General features: G+C 33.6%; 1 long non-coding RNA gene across 1 annotated transcript; it reads left to right on the plus strand.

Annotated features, from left to right (window-relative positions):
- Positions 1-2,857: 2,857 nt before the first annotated feature.
- LOC148271195 (uncharacterized) lies at positions 2,858-14,415 on the plus strand. Its single transcript, XR_015825172.1, has 3 exons — positions 2,858-2,953; positions 3,737-3,825; positions 14,288-14,415. It is a non-coding gene; the product is annotated as an uncharacterized LOC148271195 (long non-coding RNA).
- Positions 14,416-14,696: the final 281 nt, after the last annotated feature.

Genomic DNA, 14,696 nt, shown 5'->3' on the forward strand with positions numbered 1-14,696 from the left:
GATGGACAGTTAATTTGAATTTTATTTAGGAACTGGGACGAATCAGTAAGACTGTTAATAATTTTGTATAGGAAAGTGAGGTCTATTAATATTCTCCTTTTTTCAAGGTTAATAAGTTTGTGAAAACGTGGAGATAAGTCATAATTTGGAAATATAAGTGAGCATCAGAAATTCTAATGTTTTAAACATTTGTGTTGTACTTTCTCCAGCCTGTCAGTATAAGTAATGTATTGTGGATTCCAAATGATAGACGAAAATTCAATATATGGTAATATGGGCCGGGCTCTGTTTCGTGAGTTGTAAGTAACGCATTATTAATTAATTAATTATTTTTCATTTGAGTGACACACTAATTCGGTAAATATTTGGCCTTTTCCACGTCCTTTTTTCAAAGCTTAGTATAAAATGTATTTTGCGAGTTATGATTATTTGAGCGGACGTGCGATATATTATGTTTTTACACGATATAGACCCACGTTATATAAGAATTGCCTATACAAGATGAGTGTTATTTGGATTGTGACGATCGCGTGACTTCAATATTTACATAATTCTTACATTCCTTTTAAATTCCATTTCAATTAAATTATTATCACTTTCAATTGTGAAGAAGAAACTTGATGACTTTTCTTCGTACATTGAAAGTCCCACCTACTTACCCGAATCTGTTTTAAAGGTCTTGTAGTCTCTTTTCAGATCCGTACATTGCAAAAATAATTGATTTTTTAGGCTATATTGAATAGTTTTTTTTTTTTTTTTTTAAATTGTTGTTTGATTGGTTGATAGGTCTTGACTAGGATGCTAGATTTTGGATAGGTCGATGCTAGGTTTTCGTCTTGAATAGGGTGGTGCTAGAAATAGAGTGAATTTATGAACAATGATTTTCTTTTTTTGGGCTTAATAGGTTGCTGAACTAGTCAGTAGTTATTTTTTTAAATTATGAACTCATATTTTTTGGAATCTTCAAATACACATTTTTTCACCGGATTTAGAAAGTAAAATTTGTATAACTATGCTGGATGCAATACGAAAAATATTTATCCTTGCTACGCAAAGAATGAATGTCCGCTGATTCGGCAAGACATCTGTATAAGAGACAGCACGAAGATAAAACTCATAACAAGGACGCTGGTCTGTAGCGGGTGGTGGGTAAAACAGATTCAGTCTTCAGTCAGTTGATGACAGTGATGGGGGAGCGCGTAATATAAGCGGCGTGTTTATGTTTCTTTAATTTATTTTGCTTTCACAGGGCTAAAAATAAAAAATATCAAGAATCACCCCAATATATAAAGGAGGTGATAAAACAGATCATAGCAATTACAGACCAATTGCAAATTTAACAGTTTTCAACAAAATATTTTAAAAATACATTCATAAGAGATTAATGGATCATGTTAAAAATCTTAATATACTAACTTTCAATCAACATGGCTTTCAGGAAAAAAAAGGAACCGGAACAGCCTTAGTAAATTTAATAAATTTAATTCAAACAAACATGGATACTGGAATTCCAATCGCGGTAGTAATCTTAGATTTCAAAAAAGCTTTTGATACGGTTCATCTTGAGACCATGACAAAAAAATTAAATGACATTTTTTAATTTTTTTTTATTTATTTGATAACATTTTAACAATTTAAAAAAATTTCACATTTCAACAAAAAAATTTCAAAAGCCACTTTTTGTAGCTTTTTGGTGAAGATTATATTTATACTAACTTAATAATATTATTTAAATTTATAAAAACAATGAATAACAGATAAAAACTAACAGCTGGAAAGATCAGAATAAACATGTTTATACAAATAATAATATATAAATTTATTTTTTAAATATAAGAAAATTTATGAAAAATATAAATGTTTACACCTAAGCTACTATTCATTTATAAACTCTTGATCGAGTAGCCACTCTCTTATTTTGCTCTTGTTACAATGTGAGTTAAATTTAAGTTCTTTTGGTAATAAATTAAAAATTCTAGGTACTAAATATTTGAGAGTTCTATTTCCATATTTATTACATACTTTTGGTACTACCAAGCCATCATTAGACGTGAAGCGTGTATTATGGTTATGTTTGAGAGGAAACTTGAATGTATTACTATTAAATTGTTCCAAAATGATGCAAAGCCACAATAGTCCTCGAACAGGCAGAGTTTTAATTGTTTTGTACAGGAGATCATTACTACTTCTTTGTTCGTAAATCTCTGCAGGTACAATTCGCTTAGCTTTAGAATACTGTAGAATACTGTAGACATAGTAGTAAAATTTAAAGAATGTAAACTATTAAAATCATACTTAGCAAATCGGAAGCAGTATACATATGTAAATGAAAAACGAAGCCTTTTGCAAACAGTAAATTTTGGAGTACCACAAGGATCTATTTTAGGTCCAATATTATATATTTTATACATTAATGATTTGTCACTGTACAATTTCAAGGGAAAAAAATATTATGTATGCCGTCTTTTACTGGTGGTAACACGATGTTACATCACCGCGCGCAAAGGGATTATTTGCCACAGTATTTTAAGAGTCATCGCCATCCCAAGAAACGATGCTATAGACCCAGCATCCCTAATCTCTTTTGGCAATTCATTAAACGTTTTAAGTCCTATGATACAGATTGTTTTGAGTTGCCCGGATTCTTGTTTTGGGGAGTCTGAAAGCCTCACCTGCCCTCGTAGGATAGCGATGACTTTCGTCATTACCTTTCCTTCTATGTGTCGTAAATGATCAAGATTCGCTGAAATTGGAGTAAAAATTCAGTGCTCTATTCACCATTGGATGCAAATCGAGAAAGGACGATTGGATAATTTTCAATCAAGATTTGTTTTTAATATTTTTTTTATTTGTTTCAGACAAAATGGCGCTTTATAGTATACTGTTTGCCTGTTTTATGATGTTTGTAATAATTCTTTACAACATAAGTTCGGCTGCTCGATATTACATGAAGGTAGGTAATTATATTTTTTATTAATTTTATAATTGTGTTAATATCTATATATATATACATTTATAATTCTGCAGTGCGTGTGATGTCCCTAAACTCCTAAACGGCTAAACCGACTTACGTGCGGCTTTTTGCATAATAGTGAGCTTTGCGCTGCACATGTTTGTAGATTAACCTCAAAATAACTTAAGAGTATAATTTTTTTATTTATCGACTTACCAGGGTTGCATTAGACGAGAATGCGTATACTAAAAAGTTGGGAAGATGGTTTTTTTGCATGTAAAAAAAGTTTGTATTTGAATGTTTACAAACAGCATTCTTTTTTGTGGATCTCTACCAGATATATCATTTCCTTATAATTTCTACCCATTTATTCCTTTTCACTGGATTTTTGGTAGTACTTAAATAATATCAACAGTTTATTATATGTTTTATGAAAATCGTAATCCCATGCACCCCTGTTGTTAGAAAAGCAGAGTTTGACATTTGCAAAAACAATTCAGTATTTAAAAAAAAAAATATTTTGGAATTCGACCATAAAAAGTACCTAGGCACCTACTTAATTTAAATATTTACCCCCCTCAGTACCAAAGTAAAAAAAATAATTTTTTTATACATTTTCAAGAAACTTTGCCGTAAAATTCGATGCTTTAATTTTTACCGCGGGTAAGAATATATTTTTCATCTCCAATTTCCAAAATGTGAAAACTTCTGCCATTTTCTTTTTCCTTCTTCTCAACTCTGTGTTTTTTTTAATAAATAACTTGTTTTTTCTTTTCTTTATAGTTTGTGTTCTTCATTGTGTCAAGTTTATTCAACGCGACCGTTGTTCTCCCGCTAATGTTTTTAAAGCCGAGAAGTTACACAAATGCACTGTAAGTGAAAATATTTATATTAGCAATAATATCACAATACTTACGTCCGGCTGGATTCGGCCGACGACATTGGACTATTCTATAAAAATCAAACAGACGCATTAACAAAAAAAGACCTAATTATGTTGACTAAATGGACAAACACAAACTTACACTTAATGAAAAAAATGCAATATTATCTATTTTTAATCTAGAAAAAAATGACACAAAGTAGATGCTTGCATAAATAATGAACGACTTACTGAAATTGAACATGTTAAATACTTAGGACTAACAATAGACAGACAATTGATATGGATAATTCATATCAACAATTTAATTCGCAAAGTGGCGACATTATCGAGTGTTTTTTTTAAATCAAAAAAATTGTTCCAAAAACGGAAAAAAATCTAATGTATAAAGCCTATGTAAAAACTTAAATATGTTATATGCAACTACTATGGGGAACAGGATATCAAAATGACATAAACAGACTACAAAGACAACAAAATAAAATATTAAAGTTAGTATATGACCTTCCCTATCTAACTGCAACTAGAGAACTTTTTAAACAAACTAAGCAATTAAATATAACTGAACTTTTTCAACTAGAATCATTAAAATTTATTCATAAATTAGCCACTAATGTAATTTAATACGAAGAACTAAAACTTGTACAAAATTGTAGTCAACATGGACATAATACGAGAATATCAGACAAATATCATATACAACTTTTTAAAATAAGACAGGGACAATCAATACTAATGAACCAGAGACCGAAATTATACAATAAACTACCAGACAAAACTAAACAAAAGACAAACTTTTCAAAAGATGTAAAAAATATTATTTTGAACAACAGAGTATGAATGAAAAAAGTTTATACCATTTTTGTGAAATGAATGTAATAATCCGTAAGGGTTTATAAATAAATTTTTCAAATTAAAAAAAAAAAAAATCTGTCACTCCAATATGCGGCGACGAAAGTCGCCTCGTCACCCGCCACAATTAGGTCCCCAGGAAAGCAGCCTTCTCCCATGAGAAGGCATGTCAGTAGGTGGCTGTCATCATGGGTTGCGCAGCAGTCACACAAGGTATCATCACCAGAGAGGTACCCCTACCTTTGGAGATTATTTTACATCGTGTAATACCACCCGAGCTAGGGGCGACCTTTAGAGAGTAGGGTAGATGTTCACCTCCTTGGATACTTTTTTTATTTTTAATATGTGAGTAGCATTATGTTTTTACCTTGCTTGTAATGTACGAGAAACTTTTTAGTTTGTATAATATGAAAGGATCGGGTGGGACGTTTCGGTTGTGGCCTGTTTTAGGAGCTTCTCCGCATTTGCTCTAGTGACGAGGAAACCACAGAAAACTCGTCGGGAGAAGGCGAATTGTTATTATTCGTCAACAGACCTTCCGATCCACTTGAAGAGTGTACTTGAAGAGAGAACCTGTGTGGATATTCGCTAATAAGCGGAATGGGGAATGTTGTAGTATCTACTTAAAGGCCACTTAACCCAGCCAATGACAGGTCATAAGCCCTGTAAACGCTCGAATATCCATAATCCTGAATTTGAAAAAATTCTACCTCATCTCTGTAGGGATATAAATAAAAACACTTGAAGAGTGTTCGGTATTTGGAATCCTGCTATCATTGATACCTTTTATTGCCTTTATTGTATCTATCATGTATAATGTTACCTCTCTTGACAAGTTACTACATGAACATTGTGTAAATCCTCATTTCGGCTTCTGCATCGCGCCTCCAGTTGCATTCTCTGTAAACTAAAAAGGGGCAATGCCTCAACAGATGGGAGACATCTTGGACAGAAACATCATCGCATGGGCAAGTGTTGATCTCAGATATTTTGGATCTGTGCAAGTAACTCATGAATCCGCCATGTCCTGTCAAGATTTGCGCAAGTTCGTATCCTGCATGCTGCAGTTTCCTGAATTCAAAATCATGGTAAATTGATGGAAAAAACGTTTTTTTTACCTTTCCTGTGGGTTTTGTTAAATACCGATCATTACAGAGTTGTAAAATTCTGCTTCCTATTTTCCTCTTGGCAAACTTTATTGGAAAGTCAGCAAAATCGGGAACTGTCTTTTTGAGAATTGCTTCCCGAGCCTTTTATTGCCAATTATTCTGCAGTGTCCTCGTGTCCAGCCAATGTATACATTTTATGATCGATTTTTTTATATCTGGATATCAGTTTGTATACTCATGACAATGTGGATACTCTCATGTAGATTCATCCACGATCTCGCTCCAAAATCCGGTTGCCACAATTTCTCTCTCCATTGTTGTGAGGATTCAATAGGGGAGGTGGCTTTGATAAAACTGTTTCTAGATCTTAGACGCGAGGCCTTTGGTAGTGGTTTAGGGGACCTGTTTAGGATCATGGATTTGTTTGTACCTATCTGCTTCTGCGGCTATCCTTCTTTAAATGTGAGGTGGAGCAACTCCGATGATTGAGTATAGTTTATCAGTTGGTATTGGCTTGAAGCATCCTGCTACTATTCGTGCCGTTTCGTTGACTGCTATGTCCACCTGTTTGGAGTTGGCAGATTTTTGCCACACCGGGAATTCTAATTCCGCTGCTGGTACACACAAGCCTCGCGCCCAAGTTCTAAGTACTCACGACGTTGCACCCCATAGGGTCCCCGTGAGTTTACGTATTATATTGTTTCTTGTGCATACCTTTTGCTGAGTTTGCATGCAGTGCTCCATATACGTTAGCGTTCCATCAAGGGTGACTCCGTGGTATTTCGGTGTTTTGCAGTGTTCTATCTCCTCTACAGCATTTCATCCGAGGAATAGGGAGGTTGCCAGAGAGCTGAACGTAGAATAATTGTTAAATTTCTAGAATGTCATACGTCAATGCGCTTTGTAGCTGCAATACATTCGTTAAACTAGCTTCCGTGTGTATGTTAATACTATCAAATTATTTGAAACTTAAAATTCATAAATAGTGTCGAGAATTCCAACAGTCTATGCGCTCTGTGGTTGCAGGATATGTTGTGATCCAGCTCTCATTTGTAAACGCCCAAATTCAATTTTTAAATAATGTAAATGGGGGCTAGATTTCATATCGTCTATGCGATCTGTAGCTCCAAGACGTGCTTTAATCTAGCTCCTTTCTGTTATATAATTATACTATATTGGAAACTAGGAACTAAAATCCCAACCGTCTATGCGCTATGTAGCTGCAAGACGTGTTGGGACATTTATTGTACAGCGCCCTTGAGTTGATTTTCACGAAAATAACGCCATATAAATTATCCACAATAATAATAATAAAAAAGCACTCGCCCTGCATTCTAGAGCCCGGCTCTTCGGAGACCTGGGCTCGGGCGAGAATTAATTTACGGGGACCCGTCACAATAGATCTCCATAGGTTGCAGTGACGTCAGGAGCTTATTTAGTACTGACCCCCGTCTTCAATAATAAGAATTCTCATTAATTACGATAAAGTTTGATAAAATTCGATATTGAAAATTGTCAGCAATTTTGTTATTTATAATGTCTTATATCTGTCTCGTATCTATGTGTGTCAAAAGATTTAAGCTCTATATTATTCAATTATACAGATATTCTGTTATCTAATTTGCAAATATACCGTGATATCTTTCTGAGATTCGTTTATTTTTACATTGTTCTTTGATCTTTTTGCTATCATCTATTAAAACTTAAAAATTTAATACAATTTGCCGTCGCCGGTAATTTAAAATGCTGCAGAGCGTAAATAGGGAAATATCACATACTACGAATACCGATAAAAATATATGAAATAGATTTTCAGTTTCAGTGCTGCAGAGCAGCGTTTATTTTATAATTAATAAATACATAAAACAATTTGTTACCACTAAGTCTAAAGACTTTTCAGGGGGAAAATTAAAAAAAAAATTTTTTATGACAGGTTTAAATTACATTTATTTTATTTGTATTTTACAGATTTATTTATAAACAGGCACTATAAAGTATCAAGAAGATATTTCTTCAGTTCTTTTTTTTTCATTTAAAGATTTTTCATGTTGATGATGGTTTGTGGGAGATTATTGAACAATCTTGGAACAACGCAATTTAATGTTCGCTCTCCGAAGTGATTTGTAATTCGGGGAACAGACAGGGAGCCCTTAGTTTTTAATCTAGTGTTGTGAGTGTGGGAAACTCTTTTTTTATATTCCGGATCAACAAAGTGATCTACAATGAATTTGTAGTCACGAAGTTGTTTTACCGGCAGGACATTATAGAATTTAAAATATACACTTTCGCCCATATGTTTCGCCTCACGGGTTATGCTATCCGGTACGATCCCCCTCAACAGTCTCACCTGAATATCATAAATTTTACCCAGATGAGACTGAAAGGTGAGACCCCAGACACGCACTCCGTAAGATATAATGGATTCAATGAGCGAGGTATATATGTATCTTAACGTTTTGAAAGGTAGTATGCTTTTGATTTCATAAATCACCTTAATTAATAAAAGAATAATAAATTTCAGGCTACTGGTGGGAGGCGGTATTTGAAATTGTTTTCTGGGGATATTGTTAGAGACATACAGACTAAGCATTTCTATCATAAAAAGTGGAAAGCTTCTGGCTGTCGCGGTGATTACGAGATGTTTGGGTGTTACAGATCTGTCGTAAGACGTAGTATTCGATTGGCGTTCTGGGAGCTCATTTCCAACATGGAAAGCAGCATTCTTCCAGATTCGAATACCTTTTGAGACTACATAAGGTCACAAAAGGCGGATGGCGAGAATGTTGACTCCATGACATGGGGTGAAAAATTGGTTCGGGGTGCAAACATAGGCGAGGAGTTTGCAGGTCAGTTTAAAACAGTTTATAGCAATGAACCTCCGCTTCTGAATGTCAATATTGCTAAGCAATGTTCACAGACCGGTGCACAGTTTATTGATGTTCAAAATATCTATGAGAAAGACGTGGCCGGCACTAGTAAAACATTAAGTTATACTCATTCTCTCGGTCCAGATTTTATTCTGACATTCTTCCTAAAAAGTTGTGTGGAACTGATCAAAAAACCACCCTATTTTTTGTAAAGTCTTTCTTTTAATACGGAGGTCTTCTCAGAAACATGGAAGACGTCGAAAGTCAAGGATCTAAGTCATCAGTAGAAAATTACAGACCTGTAGCTGTTCTTTCTGCACTAGCGAAGGTATTTGAAACTATCATATGTAGAATCATCACTTCCCGAGTAGAGACATTGATTATTGATGAACAACATGGATTTAGGAAAGGCCGCTCGGTTGAGACCATTCTAATGGTTTTCACGAACTACGTCACGGAAGCTCTGGATGCAGGACATCAGGTAGACTGTTCATATAATGACTTCACCAAGGTCTTTGATACTCTCGACCATGATGTCTTATTAAATAAGCTGTATGAGATCGGTTTCTCAGATGGTATATTAATATTAATGGTGAGCTACTTCCAAAATAGAAACCAATACACTTCCTGCGACGATAGCCGACTGTTGCCTGTTAGGTTGTTAATTATTATGAATACTCTTATCCAGTAGCGGCGTTAGGGTAGGGCGCGGTTGGGCGACCGCCCAGGGCGCCAGATATAAAGGGTCGCTGCAGGCGCCCCATTTTATCCTCTCGCTCATCAAGCCAGTCCAACTTACTCGTAAATTTCCTAAATCTAGCGACAAACTCGCTATAGTGGTCCACGATGAGCCTATAACTTCTCCAAAAAAGAAATTTGAAGTTGAATTTTTCTACAGCCTTTTGGACACTACCTGAATTTCACTCAATGAAAGATTTGAAAAGTTAAATAAGTACTCGAAATCTTGGTTTTTTCTGTTCAATATAAAAAAAAATCAGAAAAACCAGACCTTCTCAAACTCTGTGGTAATTTCCAATTGAAATTAACAGTACATTCTAAATCCGATATAGATGGTTGTATGTTGTATGTTGTGTGATGAACTCGTAAGTCTGAAATAATTTTTGCCTGATCAGAATGTGGTTAATCCTGTCATTGTTTTGAATTTTATCAAAGACCGTAACTTACAAGAACTACATCTAAATTTATGGATAGCGTTGCGAATATTGATCACTTTACCTGTAACGGTTGCTTGTTGGGAAATTAGTTTTTCTAAACTTAAACTGATAAAAACTTATCTACGATCGACAATATTTTAATCTAGATTGACAACATTGACATCATTGTCAATCGAAAACGAAATTGCGGAAAACATAAACTTAAGTATTTAAATAAAAGAGTTCGTTGATGAGAAAGGCTGGAAAAGTAAAAAATTATTAGTATTTTTTTAATAAATGGCCTTTTTTCGTATGGGTTTAAAGGGGTGGAAGATAGGGGGCGCTGTAGAAATCCCGCCCAGGGCGCTGTTAGAGCTAAAACCGCCCCTGCTCTCTTATCCTTCGGTCGTATATAATTCATACGTTGATTGGTTAGTATTAGCAAAAAGTGATTCCCGGTAATTTTCAAAGTTGATGAATTAAAATGATGTAATTTCTCTTTATAATTTCATAGTTTCTATTTTATTAAATGGAATGTCAGCACATCACTTAATATCGAAACGTTTTTGTCACCTGCAACTATTTTTTGCTCAAATTCAGTTACCTAATTCAGCGATTATTAGTTACTATTTTATTAGTGGGCTTAAAATTGGGGTAAATGTTTAAAAAATGCGTAAATTATTGTATTCTCACGGGAAATCGAATCCGGAACTCAACTCAACTAGGTAGCGGACATGAAATGATGATGATGATGATGACTTTTCGTAGGTCAACCATCAAATAATTAGTAAAAAGTTAGTGTAAATACCGCTTTTCCGCTATTTTGATAAAATGTATTTGATGTTCAAACGCGTATCTTGGAAAATATTGGTCCAAAGAAAAAAATATTACGATTTTTAAGTCATTTTTATTTTCTCAGACTTTTGTTTTTTTTTTCTATAAAATCTACAGGGACGTAATTATACACAAAAAACTGATTTTTAACACCATTTTTTCAAAATCCCGGCATGAGCGGTGGTCGTTCAAGGACACAAACTTGACGTTTTACTTATGTCTACCGATCATGTTAAGTTTCAAAACATAATAACATTTTTTATTTTAAAAAAAAGTAAAAAAAGTACATACCGAATGACCTTGAACGTCCCATACTTAAAATAAATCTCGACAACCACCCGATGGATCTAAGCCTGGTTTCGCAGTCATGTAAAGTGTCATAAAACAAAGCTACTCGTATTTGTAATATCTTTGAAAAATTAAAATTAGCACGTCAAATTCGTTTCTTACCGAAAAAAACGTATATTACCAAAATCTGGTGAAATTCCCGTAATTAAAAATACCGCGGTAATTTTACAGCCTTGCATCTCTAATGTTAACATCGTATATTGCATATAATAGACTATTATTATATTAACAAAAACAGTATGTGCAGTTTGTTTTTAGCATTTATATACCTTATTTAAACAATTTACACTTTTTCCATCGAGCATTGTAATTTTCCAATGAAGGTGTCATTTTTAACCAATAACAAACGTTGAACTATGACCACTACCAAAACATATTATCAATGTTTTTTTTATAAACCGGCCTCAAATATTGACGATTGACCCATAAAATATGTATTTAATATAATAAATATTGTTTTATGTTACATAAATCGTAAACAGTAAACATAATATGTATCCAAGCAGATTAATAATGTGTAAAATAAAACTTCTCTCCGTCTCCGGGCGGATGAAGAATACAGTCATGTGTGTGAGATAGAACCAGAACCCTGGACGAGTGTTTTGGACTCGATGGCTGCTCTCAGGTAAAAATTATGACAGAGGAAATCGAGTGGAGATAAGTCAGCCTCGTTGTGCAGAGGTTTACGTGTTCGCTTACCATTCTTGAGGTCCTGGGTTCGATTTCCAAGTAGGGTGGAAGTGAAATATTAATTTTAAAATGAAGTCTGAAAGATGCATAAAATACCCAGGAGTAATTATTGACTGTCAACCTTAATGGACCAATCATCTTGAAGTAATTATTAATAAACTGAGATATTTGACCTATGTGTTCAAACGATTAAGTATTTACGCCCAGCTAAATACTATTAAAATGGTATATTATGCACTTGTACAGTCATCGCTTTCCTATGGAATAATTGGATGATGGGGAGCTTTTAACAACCATATATCAGGACATAATTATGATACAGTGATAAATAAGATTAATTACGATTTAGGAAATATATCAAAATTGTTTAAAGTGAATAAATTAAAATTAAATATCTCAAAAACAAAATACATAAATATTGGGAAAAAAATTATACCCCAGGAATACAATATTAATATTGAATATTTAAACATAAATTCTGTGAACGAAACAAAGTATCTCGGGGTTTACTTAGATAAATATTTTAATTTCAAAACACATTCTCAATATGTAAGAAAAAAAATCATTTATAAGAAGATTATGAAATGTAATAGATATAAAAAGTAGTGTTCTTATATATAAAACAATCATATGTCCACATAAATTATTGTTCTTCCATTCTTTTTTTATGTTATCAAGGAGAAATTAAATATTTAAAAATTCTTCAAAATAAGGCGATGAGGATTATACTCAAAAGAAATATCTATTCTAATGTAGAAATAATGCACAAAGAAATTGGCTTGCTCACAGTAAAGCAGCAAATTAAATATACTGTAGCAATTTTTATGCATAAAATAATTAAGGTGATGAACAAAATAAAAGCAACAATAAAATTTAAACAACAATGTCATACATATAAAACAAGGGATAAAAAAAAAATATTAACTATGAGGAGAAAAACAGAATCTCAAAACTCATTGTACAAGGGATTGAAGCTGTACAATGAGTTACCTGAAGAAATAAATAGATAAAAAAATTGAAATATTTCAAATTAATTTGAATTTTTTTTTATTGAGAAATTTTGATAAAAATGTTGTAATATTATTAAAAGTTTATATTAGTTCTTAAGATGTTATGAACTAAATTAATAAAGCGTAAATAAATAAATAGCAAACCATTAGAATCTGTTCAAAAATTGATCTTAAAAATAATGCTTCACTAAAATCGCATTTTTCCCTCTTTCCAATTGTTCCAAGAAGCTCAACTTTTGGAAATAAGACAAATATATTGTTTTCAATGTGTAAAATATATATGCATGAACCAAAATTTATTTACTAGTAATTCAAATAGATCAAGTCTAGGAAGGAATCGTGTGCTAGAAATATCACATTTTAAAACGAGGCTAGCACAGAGACATGTATATCTATTGACCTAAAAATGTTTAATACTTTTTTTACTGATAATATTTTATTTTATATTTTCCTTCTTTCAAAAAACACGCACTATGCTGGATTCAAACTAAAGATTTTAACTATTTTTCCTACGATATATTTTGTTGCCCTTTAAAAATAAGGTGTGTTTTTATGTTTTTTTATTTTATTTTTTAATTACTAAAAAAAAGACACTAAATATCTCAATTTGCGCATGCGCGGACTTCTGAATTCCAGTACTAGGCGACCGCCCCATGTGAATCAACACACTTACGCAATTCCCTATTTCAAAATTTAATGGAGTGCGGTGAATTTATTTTTAAGTTATTTTAAAAAGTTATTTTTAAATGAACACCCATCTCAGATCACCACGATTAACGACAAACTAATTTGAAAAAAAAATTACTGAAAAGATTAGCTAACTTGTAGCTAATTTTACTATGTAAAAAAATAGGTACCGATCGTTTAGAAATCATTTTTTTAGGGAAGTATTGGTTTGTGTTTTATGTTTAATTAAAATTGATTTATTTGTTTATAGATTACATTCATTTAACAAAAAAACGTTTCTTTTTAAAATTTGTATTCTATTGTTAACGATAATATTTTTAACATCTTTTGCAAAGGTTGTCTAAGTTTTTTGTTTAGTTTTGTCTGGTAGTTTATTATATTATTTTAGTCCCTGGTTAATTAATCTCGACCGTCCTTGTCTCGTTTTATAATGTTGTATATGATATTGTTCTGATGTTCTCATATTGTATCCATTTTACTACAATTTTTTTCAAGTTTTAGTTCTTTAGTTAGGAGTTAGGACCCCGCATGATACATCTCTCTTCAATCCGTGCCGCATGTCTGAGGACGGTGATCACGCCTGACTCCAGGCATGGCTCATCTGTGGACAGTCTTCCTGCATCTGGAACGGTCTTGCGCTCTTCTGTAGGCATATTCTTCAGATATTATTCTGATAATTCAGTGACCGAGCCGCTCCATTTTGTCGTCCACGCGACTTTTTAGAAGGTTTATCTACTACTACACTAACGAGTAGGGATGAGAGGCGTGTACCAGTCGGGGGTCAAGCTGGGCTGCTCCTTCGCCGCCGTGGTGGGTTATTGGGACGCTGTCCTGTAAATGTAAGGAATGTATTCCATAAATCGAACAGGAATGACTAATTGAGAACTCTGTTGATTCCAGAATACCAGCGTACCTGTGCACTCTGTGCGGCAAACTCATAGGACTGACCTGGGAAGTGCGCGGAGAACATAACATCGACAACTCGACAGGAAACATAGTCCTTCTCAACCACCAGAGCTCCATAGATCTCGTTTGTGAGTATATTTGCACATCGATAGGGATAAGGCAGTGAAATTTTCCAGGTTCCAAGTCCAAACAGAGAGCAGAGAAGATAGAACGCCACATCGCTCTGTCTTTGCATACAGACCTCGCTTCCTCTTCATTCATTCATCTCCTCATGCGCTCACGCCGATTATTCCTTCTAACATGTCCGTCTTCAAGTACAGGTAAACGTCGTTTTGCGCCGGTTCGATTGACGCCGATTACAAGTACGCCGGTTGACAGTAGGCGCCGCGATTCTAATAGCAGA

This window comes from Micrasema longulum, unplaced genomic scaffold (genome assembly GCF_059751315.1).
Source record: "Micrasema longulum isolate JH-2025_06_02 unplaced genomic scaffold, ASM5975131v1 h1tg003031l, whole genome shotgun sequence".
Classification (NCBI taxonomy): domain Eukaryota; kingdom Metazoa; phylum Arthropoda; class Insecta; order Trichoptera; family Brachycentridae; genus Micrasema; species Micrasema longulum.